The sequence below is a fragment of the Podarcis pityusensis genome (genome assembly GCF_964106645.2).
Source record: "Podarcis pityusensis genome assembly, chromosome: 18".
In the NCBI taxonomy this organism is placed as follows: Eukaryota; Metazoa; Chordata; class Lepidosauria; order Squamata; family Lacertidae; genus Podarcis; species Podarcis pityusensis.
Window position 1 is genome coordinate 9,133,857 of NC_138043.1, and position 17,635 is coordinate 9,151,491.

Consider the following 17,635-nt stretch of genomic DNA (forward strand, 5'->3'; position numbering starts at 1 on the left):
ACCAGAGCAGCGCACGGAAACGCCATTTACTTTCCTGCTGGAGCGGTACCTATGTATCTACTTGCACTTTGACGTGCTTTTGAACTGCTAGGTTGGCAGGATCTGGGACCGAGCAACGGGAGCTCACCCCGTCACAGGGATTCGAACCACCGAACTTCTGATCAGCAAGTCCTAGGCTCTGTGGTTTAACCCACAGTGCCACCTGCATCCCTAGTGCAGCAGGAGCGACCTGCAAATTACTGCATCAATTCTCTGGGTGGGATCTGCCCTCCTCTCTTCTCCCAATTAACTACCATCTCCAGGGCTCAGGAGTGGGAGGGAAGTCAGAGGAAAATTAACCAGGGTTTGCCCCACATTCTTGGGTTTGGGCTCTGAAATCTCAGGGTCTGGGGTGTTCCTGACCTTGCAACCCTCATTGTTTGGGGCACATCTTTTTAGGGGGCAAAACTTAATTTTTATAAATTTATCCAGTCTTAAAAATATGTTTCTGGGTGTGAGGAACTCAAATTTGCTATGCCTGGATAACATTTAGCTTGGTTAGTCTAATGAAGAAGCACATAAACTGCTTTGGGGAATTTTTTATTTTACCTTCTGAAAATTTTCAAGTAGTGCTAAATAATAATAATAAGAAGAATACAGTGGTACCTCGGGTTAAGTACTTAATTCATTCTGGAGGTCCGTTCTTAACCTGAAACTGTTCTTAACCTGAAGCACCACTTTAGCTAATGGGGCCTCCTGCTGCCGCTGCGCCGCCGGAGCACGATTTCTGTTCTCATCCTGAAGCAAAGTTCTTAACCTGAGGTAATATTTCTGGGTTAGCGGAGTCTGTAACCTGAAGCGTATGTAACCTGAAGCGTATCTAACCCGAGGTATCACAATAATAATAATAATAATAATAATAATAATAATAATAGTAATATATGCCTTAACTGCCAGTATTTGGCAAATGATTTCCAATTCGATTTTACACCCATTTTACTTAAGCAGTGAAACTAAATTATATTAATTTAACCAAAGCATCTCTTGAATTCCCAAGGCACTTTTTAGCACCCCTCATTTGGGGAAGTGGAAAGATTCAACACAGCCTGTTATTGCATTTCTGTCCTGCTCTTTTCCCTTCAAGGAGCTCAAAGTGGCCTACAAGGTTCTTCCCCCTTCGTCATTTAATCCCTACAGCAACCCAGTGAGGTGGGGGGCGGACGAGATGCAGTGACTGGCCCCCCCAAGGGTCAGCCAGTGAGGGTCATGCCTGATCCAAACCCTTGCCTCCCAGGTCCTAGTACACCTCTCTAACCACTACACCACACAGCCAGGCAGAGGCATCTCCAGGCAGATCCCTGGCATCTCAAAGTAGGCTGAAGAAGCCCTGGAAAGCTCCTGTCAGTCAGTGCAGGTCTTTGGCTGGAGGGCTGGGGTTGCAACCTGTTCTAAAGTGGGGGGGGGGGGGCAACAGCAGCCCTGCCACCATGCAAATAGAATTACAAAACTGTAGAGTTGGAAAGGGGACCCGAGGGTCATCTAGTCCAACCCCCTGCAAGGCAGGAATTCTGCCCGTGCCACAGACATCCCCGAGTGGAGCTCGAACCACAAACCTTTGGGTTAACAGATGCACTGACCCATTGTGCCAACTGTGGACATGTTTTATTTTTAAAAAATAAATAAATATTCCCGCTCCATAAGACGCACCTGACCATAAGACCACCTCTAGTTTTTAGAGGACGAAAACAAGAAAAAAAACATTATTGCTCTGCTTGCTTCACAGCGAGCGACGGACAGGAGCCATGGCTCCGGCTGCGGAGGCATCCCTCAGCTTGCGACTGCAGCGGCATTCAAGGGATCCCTCTGCCGTCCAGTGCATTCACTCCATAAGACGCACAGACATTTACCTTTTAGGAGGAAAAAAGTGCGTCTTATGGAGCGAAAAATATGGTAAATAAAAGTGTCCCCAAATGCACATTTGAGCTAAAGGTGGGTCCCAGGTTTCAAAGAAGCCAAAGACTCCTGGTGTAGACATTGCTGAGCAGGTTAGACCCTTGATCTTACTCAGTAAAAGGCAGCTTCTTATACAAACCAGGGTTTTCTTTAGGACCATGAGGACTAGAATCTTACTCACTCTCTCTCTCTCTTTTTAAAGGAGAAGGCTTTGGAGCCCCAGGCATCTCATCAGCTCCAAAAGGAGTTTGTTTGCCTCCGCCACCATTACTCTGTCTGACCTCCCCACCATGGTATGATACGATACGATAATCTTTATTGTCATTGTCCCATACAGAACAATGAAATTGAAAAATCTACATAAGACATTCAAAAACCAACAAGCCTGCTATCCCAGCCTGGTTAGCCCCCTAAAAACTCTGGTACCCCATAATTAAATACAATATACTCCCATAGAGACTCCTTAAGGTAAAGGTAAAGGGACCCCTGACCATTAGGTCCAGTCGCGGCCGACTCTGGGGTTGCAGCGCTCATCTCGCTTTATTGGCCGAGGGAGCCGGCGTACAGCTTCTGGGTCATGTGGCCAGCAGGACTAAGCCGCTTCTGGCGAACCAGAGCAGCACACGGAAATGCCATTTACCTTCCTGCTGTTTACCTATTTATCTACTTGCACTTTGAGGTGCTTTTGAACTGCTAGGTTGGCAGGAGCAGGGACCGAGCAACGGGAGCTCACCCCGCCGCAGGGATTCAAACCGCTGACCTTCTGATCGGCAAGTCCTAGGCTCTGTGGTTTAACCCACAGTGCCACCCATGTCCCAAACAGCTACAGGTTTGAAGCCCACACCCCAGACCACTGAGGATCATCCGGGCAAAAACTCCTTACACTGCGTTTAAAACCAAAATCGCATTTGGGTAGAAACTGTTTCTCAGGCGGCTAGTCCTAGTCTTTATAACCCTGGACCTTCTTCCAGAAGGCAGAAGCTGAAAGAGATCATTTCCGGGGTGCGCACTATCCTGCGCTATCTCTGCAGCTTTCTTATGGCATCTGGAAGCATAGATTTGATCCAAGGTGGGAAGAGTGCACCCAATTATTCTCTTTGCAGTCTTTACAACCCTGGACAGCATTGTTTTTCCCCTGACCGTGCAGCTCCCAAACCACACACACAGAACATAAGTTAATGCACTCTCCACAGTACAATGGTAAAATGCCATCAACAGGTCCTTTGAGAGATTGTTTTTTTCCGGAGGATTCTCAGAAAATATAACTGAAGCACCATCAGCCCCAACCACTGACCACAGCAGTAGTGCTGGCATCACCCCCCCCCCAGCTTCAGGACTGGGTTAACCCACCCTCCCTGCGCAGCCAGTAGGTGGAGATGCCTCCCCATTTCCTCAGGAGGCTGAGCTGGAAACACCAGCCTAGCCCTGACAGCATCGTTGGTGGGGCTTGGACCCCTGGTAGCAATGTCTCCCCAACAACTTGGATAGTGGGAGTTGTCCCCGTCCCCCTGCTGTCCCACGACTCTTAGCAGGAAAGGGACCAAGGTGTCCACCAGGAGGTTGGACTAGACGGCACTATGGTTTCAGCCTGGGAAATAATATAAAATTTCATGTGTTGCTAGGCAAGCAAAGGGTTAAGACGCATGGAGTTCCCCTGTAAATTCCTAGAGAGGGCACTCTGTGAGGTCACATCCCCTGTTTGCCCCGGTACAACTTCCTCACTCCCCCACCCTTTGCCATGTAACTAAAGCGACAAGACTGAGCACAGACTCCATTTTTTTTATCTCAACCACATATTTTGTAATATATTCTGCCTGTCTTGTTTTTCACTGCTGCAACAAGTCTGAAGCTTTATGCAGATAAACAATATTTTCATTCCTGCATTGCAGGCTTCTGTGCGATTATTTTGTTTAGAGGGATTTTTTTTTAAAAAAAGAGGAAGATCCAGTCTGCGAAAGCATCCTGGATAAATATGAATAAGGTTAAGCAATTTGGTCCCAGAGCATTTCCACATTTTATGCTGCAAAGGGTAATTTTAAACTCTAGCTAGCTAGACGTTAATCTCAAACATAAGTTGGTCAGAGGAAGGACAAGCGATAAATAATACCCTCTCCAGATCCATGCAGCATTCAGGACCCTTGCCCCCAGGGGGAGCCAGAGAGCAGAAAAGAGCAGAAGCAATTTCAGAACCATGGACAGATCTCGCTGGCTTCTGTGTTGTTCCTTCCATCACTGCAACACCTACCTCTTGGCATTCAAAGAGAGCAGGGTTGTGCCAGAATGGGCACCTTGGCCAACTCTTTCGCTCACCCCACAGTGCCTCTCACCGTGTCCTCCCAGACTTGAAGAATTTCAGCTGTGGGTAGGTCCTCAGCACTGACTTGGCTCTCTTCCTCCTCCTCCTTCTCAGTAGGGTCTGTGGAGAGAAGGGGAGGGAGTCAGGACACCCAGACTATGCACAAACACTCTCCAGACCTCTCCCACCTGGGAAGCCCACCTGTAAAGGCACCTGCTCGGATCCTGTGTACCAACCTCATCAAGGGGCACTGTCGGGGCAAGGATCTTCCAATCTCGCAGCAACACCTTGTCCAGATTTTTCTTAAAGCACACCTGGTTGCAGGGTGTAGTGCCTAGGTGTTAGGTGAACCTGTTGGTTTTAGTTCCCCCTGGTCCATTTCTACATCATGATTTATTTTACACACACACATGTGTGTACACACACCCCTGCTAGCTTTGCAGCCATACATAAAAAGGAGGAGAGAAGCCATTAAGTTTACAGACAAAGGAGGCTTTGAATGTTATACCCAGAACAAGCACAGTGGCTCTCTGAGGACCTGGAGGGCACTTGCGTACTACATCTGCAAGAACGGGGCCAACCCAAGACGTTTTGCTGACCATGAGACCAATTGCAACCTTGGTTTCTTCCCTCCCATTCCATTTAGAAAAGTCGGCGGGCAAGTGGGGCGCAGGTCCATGTAGGCGCAGGTTAATTCCGCGCCCAGGGCGGCTGTTTACCAGCTCCATCTGGTACGCTGACTGACAGCCTCCCTGCCTGCTCCCTGTCTCGCCAGAGTGGTACATTTTCTGCTTGGACTACTGCAATGTGCTCTACATCGGGCTACCTTTGAAGGAGACTCGGAAACTACAACTAATCCAGAATGTGGCAGCTAAACTAGTGACTGGGAGTGGACGCCAGGACCACATAACACTGGTCTTGAAAGACCTACATTGGCTCCCAGTACGTTTCAGTGCTATTCAAAGTGTTGATGCAGACCTTTAAAGCCCTAAACGGCCTCAGCCCAGTAGACCTGAAGGAGTGTCTCCACCCCCATCGTTCAGCCTGGACACTGAGGTCCAGCTCCAAGGGCCTTCTGGCGGTTCCCTCCCTGCGAGAAGTGAGGTTACAGGGAACCAGGCAGAGGGCCTTCTTGGTAGTGGCACCTGCCCTGTGGAACACCCTCCCATCAGGTGTCAACTACACAACCTTTAGAAGACATCTTTTTAATGTTTAATGGTTTACTATGTCTTTATAAGGGACGCAGGTGGTGCTGTGGGTTAAACCACAGAGCCTAGGACTTCTGATCAGCATCAGAAGGTCGGTGGTTCAAATCCCCGCAACGGGGTGAGGTCCCGTTGCTCGGTCCCTGCTCCTGCCCACCTAGCAGTTCGAAAGCACGTCCATGTGTAAGTAGATAAATAGGTACCACTCCGGCAGGAAGGTAAACGATGTTTCCATGCACTACTCTGGTTCGCCAGAAGCGGCTTAGTCATGGTGGCCCCATGACCCGGAAGCTGTACGCCGGCTCCCTTGGCCAATAAAGCGAGATGAGCGCCTCAACCCCAGAGTCAGCCACGACTGGACCTAATGGTCAGGGGTCCCTTTACCTTTACCTTATGTCTTTATATATGCTGGAAGCCGCCCAGAGTAGCAACCCAGTGAGTTGGGCTGGGTACATATAAATTGTTGTTGTTGTTGAGTGGCAATAAGGCAGCGCTCTCCACTGCACTGAGGGCAACAGCTGAGCTTAGTTGTCACTTGGCAGCAGAGACTTGCTAGATCAGGAAAAAGTGATCAGGGATCAGAGAGTGCAGACAGCTTGTCCCACTCTACTCCATCCCTAGGGGCCTTCCTAATGCGGCTGCTTAATTAATGCTTCCATTTGACCTCCTAGTGAGTGGAAGCTCTCTCAAACACTTCTAGGTGTTAAATGAACTGTTAATTGCTAAGTGTAAATTGTTTCAGCCATTAGGTAAGCTGTGATTCCTGCATTTATTCGAAGCTGAGGTAATTTTATAACTCGCTAGATTTCAAAACAACAGCAAGCGGTTTGCAAAAGGTAACGCAGTACAATGAAGGGGAGGGGGAAATCACAACCCCACTTTAAAGCATACGGAAGTTAAGATACTAAAACAAATAAAAATCACCTCGGCTTTTAGCAGGTGCCAAAAAGCGTAGAATTGAGGCGTCTGCTTGTTCTCAGTAGGCAGGTGGTTCTAAAGTGAGTTCTTACAAATGCAGAATGACATTTGTAGCAGTGCTAAATGCACCGAAGGGGGCTGGACTAGATGACCCTTGAGATCCCTTCTGACTGCCATTTCCTGCTCTTATGTGGCTTTGTTATATATTGCTATGGAGTTGCTGCATTTGGACTCCGATTCCACCCCGCAAACCACTTTGAGCACAGACTCGTGGGGGAATTGCGGCACATAAATTAATCGACAACGGCAGCATATACACACACAAGCCAATGAAATATAGAACAAATCGTGGCACACTGAACAAACCGAAACAGAGTCTGCCCCACAAACTCTTATTACGATGAAAGCAAGGGAGTTGGAAATCATTTTACGCAATCGCAGGAAAAGCTCAGAGCACACCAGAAGCTGCGGGTGCCGGGTTCCGAGACCAATAATGAAAATTCATCAGCATTTCAGGGTAACTTTGTCCTAATATGGAATTTGCAATTTGGCTGGAGATCTGCGTTGCGACATTCGTAGAAGCGCAGGTTTGAAAGGAACGGCTGTGCTTCGATTTACATTTTCATTTTGGAAAATGCAAAAGCCTTTAAATGCTAAGGGAATCTAATTCCTCTCCCACCTCCAGCGGTTCCCACGATTCTGCCACTCCCCTTCCAGTTTGCAAAGGTGTCCACCAGGGCCGAAAGGTTGACAGCCAAAATATCACCCCCAGATCTCTAGCAAGAACTGTGCTCCCCTCCAAAAAAACTGACAAACAATATCCAAAACTGCAAAGGTGATGTTAGTTGCATCTAACAAGCTGATCCACCCCTAAGTAGTTTTGCTTTATTAATGCTTTAATCCTAAATAGGCTTACTTTAGATTAAGGCTGAGTTCATTGCAGCTTATATAGCAGAAGGTGTGTGCGCTTAAGAACGAAATATGAGCCTGTTGGATTAAGCCAATCGCCCATCTACCTATCTTGTCTCTTCTTACTTGCTTTTTATCTAAACGAAAAAGTCCCAAAGAGGGTGGATTTGATTTAAATCACATCGATTTAAATCACGATTTAAATCACTAGTCGGTAAGACTTGATTGAAATCATTTTTTTTTTTTTTTACAGAAAGACTCATTCTTGCTGGTATCATCTTAATATTCACAACGAGAGGAAGGTTTCATTTTTGGAATAATAAATTTTCAGAGCAGTTTTTACAGTTATATCAAAAATTGCTGATTTGGTTATAGAAATACATAGATAATTATGAAATTATGGTGAGGTTTAATAAGTTAACTGTTTACATTTGGGCAACTTTTCTGCTGTACTTTATTGGAAGGAGAAAAATAATCATTTCCTTAATAAAAATTTAAACAATTTATTCAACTAAAACAACAACATTATAGCATATGTATCCATGTTTGTTAACTGATGTGATTAACCAATTAAAAACACACACAAAAAAACCCCTTTGCGTTTTAGCACACATGAAAAACTTAAATCAAATCCTTATTTCCTGATGAATAGCCTTTGGACTATAATGTAACTTAAATAGAAAACTATCTTTGGAAATATTTTTCTCCCAAAAGCACTTGATTTTAAAAATCCAATTGAAATTAAAAAAAATACAATTGAAATTTTTAAAAAATCCGATTTTATTTATTTATTTATTTAAAAAAATCATTGATTTTCATCCACCCAGGTCCCAAATTCTGCAACCTTTCCTTGGGGGGGGGGGGTGTCGCTTCACCCCTTTATCATTTTGCTTCCCCTTTTCTGAACCTTTTCCAAACTCTACAATATCCTTTTTCAGGTGAGGCGACCAGAACTGGAAGCAACATCCCAAATGTGGTCACACCATAGATTTGCATAATGGCATTACGATATCGGCAGTTTCATTTTCAATTGCTTTCCTAATGATATCGCTGGCATGGAACCTGCCGTTCCAGCAGCTGCCACACTCTGAGTCAGACAACGCACTAGCAAATCTGTGCTCGAGGTTTGTACCAGAGGCAGAATAATAATAATAAAAAATTGCAGATATTCAGCACTTGGTAAACACTTCAGAATTCAATATGGAAGTCTTGGATATATGCACTCCCTCTACCAGCAAACTCAGCTGCAGAGTGCAGACAGAAATGGAGACAAAATTTGGGGAGTGGGAAACAAAAATACAGATGTACAGTGGTACCTCGGGTTAAGTACTTAATTCGTTCCGGAGGTCCATTCTTAACCTGAAACTGTTCTTAACCTGAAGCACCACTTTAGCTAATGGGGCCTCCTGCCGCCGCCGCACAATTTCTGTTCTCATCCTGAAGCAAAGTTCTTAACCTGAAGCACTATTTCTGGGTTAGCAGAGTCTGTAACCTGAAGCGTATGTAACCTGAAGCGTATGTAACCCAAGGTACCACTGTATTTGCGGTGTGGTGGCATATACATCACATACTTCATGAATGCAACATACAGTGGACGCTCGGGTTGCAAACATGATCCGTGCGGGAAGCACATCCGCAACCCGCAGCGCCGCGTCTGCGCACGTGCGGGCGCAATTTGGTGTTTCTGCACACGTGTGGGTTGCGATTCGGCGCTTCTGCGCATGCGCAAAGCGCGATTTGCAAGCGCCAAACCCCGGAAGTGATGCGTTCCGGTACTTCTGGGTTTGGCGCAAGCCAAAATCGCGCAACCCGAAGCGCAGGTAACCCGAGGTATGACTGTACTGCCACAGGATCTTAGTTATCACAGAATGAACCATGGAAGGAGAAGAAGAGAAGCCATTGATACTTTAAGGATGTAAAATGAGTATTTCATATTGCAAAAACATTCATTTTTTAACCAGGTCTTTAGATCATTAGATTAAAATTAATAATAATAATTTTTATTATTTATACCACACCCATCTGGCTGGGTTTCCTCTGCCCTTTTAAAATGTTGGGGGTTTTTTTGGGGGGGGGTCATTGGGTTGTTGATTTTATTCTGATTATTTGTTTTGTGGTTTTATATTTTGATTTTTTTCTGTGAACCACCCTGAGACCTTTGGGTATAGGGTGGTATATACATTCAATAAATAAATAAATAAATAAGTAAGTAAGTAAGTAAATAAAATAAATAAGAAGGAATTGGCATGATTTTACATGGGATCCTCAAAAAGCCACCATCAAATGTAAGCTTTCATTAGTCTTGTAGTAAAAGCTTGCAAAATAATTAATAATAATAATAATAATAATAATAATAATAATAATAATAATTGTACCCTGCCCATCGGACTAGGCGGCTTCCAACAGATATAAAAACGCAATAAAACATCAAACACTAAAAGCTTTCTTGTACAGATCTGGTGCTTGCCAGCACAACAGCACAGCACAAATCCACATGGATCTTCCTGGTTTTTACATGGGATGGTCACATCCAAATAATAATAATAATAATAATAATAATAATAATAATAATAATAATTATACCCCGCCCTTCCCGGTTCAAAAACCGGGCTCAGGGCGGCTAACAACAAATTTAAAACACTTAATTGATGCCACAAAAAACAGCATAAAATACAGTATAAAACGTGAATAACAATAAATTCAGAATTCAAAAATCAATTTAGGGAGGAAATCGATCCAATAAACATTAGATGATCACCAGGGCTAGCTGGCTAAATTAGTCCTATTTGGGCCAGCGAGGAGACCAGGGGAAAATTAGCTGTGGGATCCCAGAGCGGGTTATACATATATTCAGTTTATACATATAAACTGCATTTAAAGCACCTCACCAAAAGAACCCCGGGAGCTGCAGTTTCTTCTCACAGAGTGACACCTCCTCAACAGCACCCTCAGCAAACTACAGTTCCCAGGAGGGATGTATGGTGTGGGGGGGCCTGATGGCACAGATCACAGGACATGTTGCGGAGCCCCAAAGGCTGGCAACCCCAGTTCAGCTGCTCAGGTGCCAGTCTGGCATTTGAGAAGCCCACAGAGCTGAAAGAGGAAGTGTGCCACTCTTCCCATCTTCCTCTGTCAACTCTAGACTCAGCCACACAGCTGCAAATAAAACGTTTTAAATGTGCAATATACGAAGGTGACACTAGATGGCGGCAGTGAGCTATGCAAAATTCAATGTAATTTTCAAAACTTTTCTTTAAAAATTTCCCCCCCACAGCTATATGTGTGTAGAGTCTACCTCTATGTACTTTTCTAACCTGTGGTGGGGAGAGAAATGTAGCCACACTCACCTTCTCATGGCAAAAGGAGGCAGCGGGGAGGGGCTCAGAGGCTTTTTGGGCAGTGAGGGAAAGCCCCAAGGGCATAATTGCACCCACAGGGGAGCCAGTCTAGGGTTTACAGTATACTGCAAGTTGGGATGGTTGGCTTGCTAGAACTCCGAACTGGCTAGTAGGCAGTTCAAGGTGTTAAAAGGTAAAGGGACCCCTGACCGTTAGGTCCAGTCGTGGCCGACTCTGGGGTTGCGGCGCTCATCTCGCTTTATTGGCTGAGGGAGCCAGCATAAAGCTTCCGGGTCATGTGGCCAGCATGATGAAGCCGCTTCTGGCGAACCAGAGCAGCGCACGGAAACGCCGTTTACCTTCCCGCTGGAGCGGTACCTATTTATCTACTTGCGCTGGTGTGCTTTCAAACTGCTAGGTTGGCAGGAGCAGGGACCGAGCAACGGGAGCTCACCCCGTCATTGCGGGGATTCGAGCCACCGACCTTCTGATCGGCAAGCCCTAAGCTCTGTGGTTTAACCCGCAGCGCCACCCGCGTCATACTATTAATATATAAAGCCCTTAACAACATGCGACCAATTTACCTGCAAGGTCACCTTACCTCATATTCGCAGCGTCAGGATTTCCCCAAGCACCAGGTGTGTTTTGCAACTGCAGGTCCGATTGCAACCATGCGTAGATTCCCGGATACCAGGCTGGCGACTGACATCTCCATCTGGCCGGCCCCTCCAGATTTCTTAAGCAGATAAGGAGAAGAGCTTACTTATTGCATTTATCTCCTATATTTTTCCCCAAGGAGTCCATGGTTCACCCCCCCTCCTCAGTTAATCCATACAACAACCATGTGAGGTAGGTTGAGAGACTGTGACTGGCTCCAAGGTCAACCCAGTAAGCTTCATGAGAGAAGGAGGATTTGAACCCTCATGGCCCAGGTCCTACTCTGACACTCTAACCCAGGCATGGGCAAACTTGGCCCTCCAGATGTTTTGGGACTACAACTCCCATCATCCCTGACCACTGGTCCTGTTAGAAATGGGGTGCTGCCGAGTCAGACTGTGGGTCCCCCTAGTTCAGTGTTGTCTGCACTGACTGGAAGCTGCCCTCCAGCGCTTCAGGAAGGAGGGTCTCTCTCTCTCCTCCAGCGCTACCTGGAGGTGTCAGCAAGGGTCGAACCTTGGGTCATTCTGCATTCAAAGCAGGGGTTTTGCACCGAACGATGACCCTTCCACAAGGACAGTGTGGTCTACCAGTTCTACCTAGATAAAATGAAAATTAATGCATGTAGACAGCTATTCTCTATCCTGTCTTCCTGACACTTCTTTGCAGTCTTAATCTGGCCTCATTTTTCCCAGATCTACCCCTCTGCCAAGCTGTCTTTGGGGTCAATGCTGAACTACCGTATTTTTCGCTCTATAAGACGCACCAGACCACAAGACGCACCGAGTTTTTGGAGGAGGAAAACAAGAAAAAAAATATTCTGAATCTCAGAAGCCAGAACAGCAAGAGGGATCGCTACGCAGTGAAAGCAGCAATCCCTCTTGCTGTTCTGGCTTCTGGGATAGCTGCGCAGCCTGCATTCGCTCCATAAGACGCACACACATTTCCCCTTACTTTTTAGGAGGGAAAAATTGAGTCTTATAGAGCAAAAAATACGGTAGGTCCCTGAGACAGGACCATAATAATAATAATAATAATAATAATAATACAGTGGTAACTTGGTTCTTGAACTTAATCTGTTCCAGGAGTCCGTTCAACTCCCGAAACCGTTCAGAAACCAAGGCGTGACTTACGATTGGCTGCAGGAGCTTCCTGCCGCATCAGACGTTCAGCTTCCGAAAAATGTTCGCAAACCGGAACACTTACTTCCGGGTTTGCAGCATTCAGGAGCCAATTTGTTCGGGAGCCAAGCCGTTCGAGAACCAAGGTACCACTGTAATGTAATAATACAGTGGTACCTCGGGTTACATACGCTTCAGGTTACAGACTCCACTAACCCAGAAATAGTACCTCGGGTTAAGAACTTTGCTTCAGGATGAGAACAGAAATCGCGCGGCAGCGGCATGGCAGCAGCAGGAGGCCCCATTAGCTAAAGTGGTGCTTCAGGTTAAGAACAGTTTCAGGTTAAGAACGGACCTCCGGAACGAATTAAGTACTTAACCTGAGGTACCACTGTACAAGGTCATAATTTGTTTGGGGCCAACTCCTGTGGGGTGTGGTGGCAGCTTTCCACAGAACTTTTGGCCAGCCTCACTGGCTGAAGGCAGAGCTCTGTGCAATCACAAAGTCTCCCATCGTCAATAAAAAACCTCCTAAGCTTGTCTCTATGAAGCATTGCATCATCAATATTATTTCGGAGATGGACGCACACACAATTTCGGCCTCGTTTTCTCCTGAAGAGAAAAGAGCAGAGTGAAACCTGGAACTTTATTCATCATCTTCACTTTGGGGAGCTAACCCAGTTGACCTGTCGCACAACAGCGGGTCAGGATGCTGTAAGCTCACGTACCTTCTGTCTGAGATACAACAATTTACCTCTGAGTAAACAGACGAGCTGTTCTTAAGCTCTTTTGGGAAAAAAGATGCATTTTGAAACATGCTATTAATTTATCATCGGGATTATAATTCTAATCATCACAGTTCATGCCCGTATATGATGGTAGACATTTTCACAGACTAGATCCCACTTGATCTAGAGGAGCATTTCAGGGGCTGTATAGGTCAGTGAGAGAGCCTTACATGCAGAAGGTTGTAGGTTCAATCCCTGGCAACTCCTGGTAGCGCAGCGGGTTAGTTTGCTTGGCTGTTAACCAGAAGATTGGTGGTTCGAGCCCAACTAGGGACAGCTGTGGACAAGATTCGTGCATTGCAGGGAGCTGGACTCGATGATCCTTGGGATCCCTTCCAACTCTACAATTCTATGACTACCTGCCTGAAACTGTTGCCAGTCAGTGTACACACAACTGGGTTAAATGGTCTGACCTGGCAGAGGGCAGTTTACTATACAGTGGTACCTTGGTTCTCAAATGCCTTGCTACTCAAAACGCCTTGGTTCCCAAATGCCAAAAACCCGGAAATGAGCGTTCCGGTTTTCGAACATTTTTCGGAAGCTGAACATCCGATGTGGCGGTCAGCTATTGTTTCTGGGGCACTTGCACCAATCAGAAGCTGCGGCTTGGTTTTCGAACATTTTGGAAGTCAAACCGACTTCTGGAATGGATTAAGTTTGGTGCTTTTGTTTTTGCTATTTACTTTGCATTTCTGTTTTTGAGGCATTTTCGGTTAATTTGTTTTTGTGACTGTGTGGAATCCAGTTCAGCTACTGACTGATTGCTTGATTGTGTGACTGCAGAAATAGATAAAAGCCCCCCATCTAAACAATGACTATCATCAGTGCAGGTAAGAAATTTTTTAAATAATAACTTTTTATCATCTACAATATTGTCTTATTTATTTTATAGTACAGTACATTGATTATTGCTTTCATTTTTATGGATCAGTGGTCTCGTTAGATAGTAAAATTCCTGTTAAAATGCTGTTTTAGGGCTTGTTTTTAAAAGTCTGGATTAATCTGTTTTGCATTACTTTCTATGGGAAAGCACGCCTTGGTTTTGGAACACTTTGGTTTTGGAATGGATTAAGTTTTAGAACCAAGTACTACAATATATCCAAAACAATGGGAGAAATTGGAAGGATCTCAAAAGAGAAGATAGAAAGGGACTGGAAGGTGTTTAAAGGATACTTGCAAAACCATATCGAAAAATCAGAACTCCTATTAGAATAAACAAGTTCCGTTTTAAATACTGAAATACTAAATAAGATGGATAACAATGTGTAATAGAAAAAGAAGCATGAAATTAGGTTAAGGTGTGTGAAAGAAAGTAATAGAAGTGGAAAGAAATTGCAATTGAGTAGATTGGAAGTCTAACACAAAGGGTGAGGGGTGGTGGATGGTGATGGGAAAAGGAATTCTCTGTGGGATTGAGTGTAGGTATGTTCGAACATTTTTAAGGATTGTATAAAATTTATGTTTGTATGCTTGTATATTTGCAATATGTGTGTATTAATGCTGAATTATTTTAACAATAATTTTTTTTAAAAAAAGTTTTAGAACCAAGGTGCCACTGTATTCCTATTTAAACCAGCCCTTTCTTTCAAAGTCATGCAGACTGAAATCTTGCTTTAGTTTATTTTTTTTTTTCAAGGAAATGAACGTAACTCAGCGGCAGAGCTATGGCTTTGTACCCAGAAAGCACTGAGTTCAATTCTTGGAGTTTCCAGAAAGCGCTAGGAGCATAGCTGCGCGGATGTTATTGGCCCAGAGATGGAAAGAAGATAAAGTCCCGGCCACAGAAAAACGGCAGATTAAGTTACTGGATTATGCCGAAATGGCTAAAATGACGGGAAGAATTAGAAATCAGGAAGACCAAAATTTTAATAAAGAATGGGGGGAAATTATAATTTATCTTAAAAAACCATTGTGAACAGTTAAAATGGTTACTAGGGTTGGAATAACACTTGTAGTTTAACGGTTAATTTTGGATATACAGTGGTACCTCGGGTTACAGATGCTTCAGGTTACATACGCTTCAGGTTACAGACTCTGCTAACCCAGAAATATTACCTCGGGTTAAGAACTTTGCTTCAGGATGAGAACAGAAATCGCGTGGCGGCGACCTCCAGAACGGACCTCCAGAACGAATTAAGTTCTTAACCTGAGGTCCCACTGTACTCCGCTTTGATTTCCTTGGAAAGAAAAGGTGGAAGAGTTGCCCCAATTTTAACAAATTCCAACCGTACACACCCCAAAACCGGCCCCATCTTCTACTGTAATGAAGCCTGACAATGTGTGGACCTCCATTCTTTGTTTCATCTAGAATATATATTTGTTTCATTTATTTATTTGGTTTTGCAGATTAAAACTTTCCAGTTGTATATTGAACATAGATCATAAAAACAAGATTCCAAAGAATCTCCTGGACTTCCCTCCTTCCCTTTGTGGAGGATCCTGTTATTCATCATTGCCTCCTGCATCTTTTATGATCATCCAAATCTTTTACTTCTCCATTAGAGTGGTACCTCGGGTTAAGAACTTAATTCGTTCCAGAGGTCCGTTCTTAAACTGAAACTGTTCTTAACCTGAGGCACCACTTTAGCAGCCTCCTGCTGCCACCACGCGATTTCTGTTCTCATCCTGAAGCAAAGTTCTTAACCTGAAGCACTATTTCTGGGTTAGTGGAGTCTGTAACCTGAAGCGTCTGTAACCTGAAGCGTCTGTAACCTGAGGTACCACTGTACGTGGTTCTCCCCCTCCCTCCTCATTTGATCCCTACAACAACCTTGTGAGGTAGGTTAGGCTGAGAGGACGTGATGGGACCCCAACATTCACCCCCCCTCCAAGGCCAAGTGAGGGATTCCAACCCTAGTCCCCACCCTCTAACCACTGCACCGCCCAGTCTCTCTTCCTACACCCCTGGGGAACCAAACAGAGGAGAAGCCCATCATTTTGATCCCTCTCCTCCGATTCCTGCGGATATTAAGAGACAAAACAGACAAGCGCCAGAATACCAGGACATTCCTTCCTTCCTGCACCCCCAACAACTGCTGCAAATTGTGCCCCACACAAGAGGACACCCAACCCCAGAGGCTGACCCGCCCCCCAAAATGTCCAGATTGGAGGAGGGATTTTGCAGCCTTAATGGACAGGACAAAGGTGGAGACTGTGGGAAGGGATGCGAAGGAGCGATGGAGAGGGATCTTTTGCAAGAGGAGACGCTTGCAACTTTTCTCCTGGCAAGTCCACAGGTGGCTTCTCCATCCTGAGTTTCTGCACTTGCCTGGGAGATCAGAAACAGCTGCGGTGGGGGCAGATGCAACCCCCCCTCCCCTCTCCCCTCTCTGCCCGCCTGATTCCCTTTCTTCCCATTCCCCAAAGAAAGAAAAGGCACAGAATCCAGACCTCACCTGCGTCTCTCTCTCTCTCAAGGCACCTTTGCAATTCTGAGCTCCGGAAAGGCAGCCCGAGCCGGAGAACCCCCGCTTTTTATAGAGGGGCATATGGGAGGGGCTGCCATGCTGATTCTCTGCCCCCCCCTTCCCCTCTTTTAATGCAACCAGTAAGTTTTCAGCTACCCACCCTCTCGCCTCTCATCTGTGCAAAGGCGCAGATTACATCATAGATATAGTAGCCTCTCTTTCAGAATAAGAGTCTCCTCCCACCCTGGGTGGGAGGGGAGGAAAAGAGGGGGGGCAAGGGAGGAAAAAAAGCAGGCTAGCAACAGGTTTGATGAAGCTGGAATCATTGGAAGTTTGGAGGGAGGGAGACTGGGAATTAAGGCGAGCTGGCAGTGGCAGTGACGTGGCATCATTAGGGAAGCACATCTTGCCACCAAACACCTGTTCCATTTCCCTGAACTTTAAGTGCCCAGCTATTTCTCTGCTTCTAACTTTCCTTGCAGGCTCCATCACATGGAGGGGAAGAGGTCAAGCTGCCAAGAAGACGGTTCTCTGCAGACCTCCAAGTGTCCCCGTTTTTCAGTGACACTCTGGGCCGGGTTTGCAGAAGCCGTCCCAAGTTTGCAATTTGATTTTCCTTAAGGTAGGGACACAGGTGGCGCTGTGGTCTAAACCGCAGAGCCCAGGGCTTGCCAATAGGAAGGACGGCAGTTTGAATCCCCGTGACGGGGTGAGCTCCCATTGTTCAGTCCCTGCTCCTGCCAACCTAGCAGTTCAAAAGCACATCAAAGTGCAAGTAGATAAATAGGTACTGCTCCAGCGGGAAGGCAAATGGCGTTTCCGTGCGCTGCTCTGGTTCACCAGAAGCAGCTTAGTCATGCTGGCCACATGACCCGGAAGCTGTACGCCGGCTCCCTCAGCCTATAAAGCGAGATGAGCACCACAACCCGAGTCGGCCACGACTGGACTTAACCGTCAGGGGTCCCTTTACTTTTACCTTAAGGACCATTAGGTCCCATGACCATTAGGTCCAGTCACGGACAACTCTGGGGTTGCGGCGCTCATCTCACTTTACTGGCCAAGGG

At 45.8% G+C, this 17,635-nt stretch overlaps 1 long non-coding RNA gene across 1 annotated transcript; it reads right to left on the bottom strand.

The window, feature by feature from the left end:
• Positions 1 to 3,666: 3,666 nt before the first annotated feature.
• On the bottom strand, positions 3,667 to 16,589 carry LOC308467565. The gene is made up of 3 exons (XR_013981221.1): positions 16,560 to 16,589; positions 11,200 to 11,334; positions 3,667 to 4,348 (listed from the first exon to the last, which is right to left on the bottom strand). It is a non-coding gene; the product is annotated as an uncharacterized lncRNA (long non-coding RNA).
• Between the last annotated feature and the right edge of the window lie 1,046 nt (positions 16,590 to 17,635).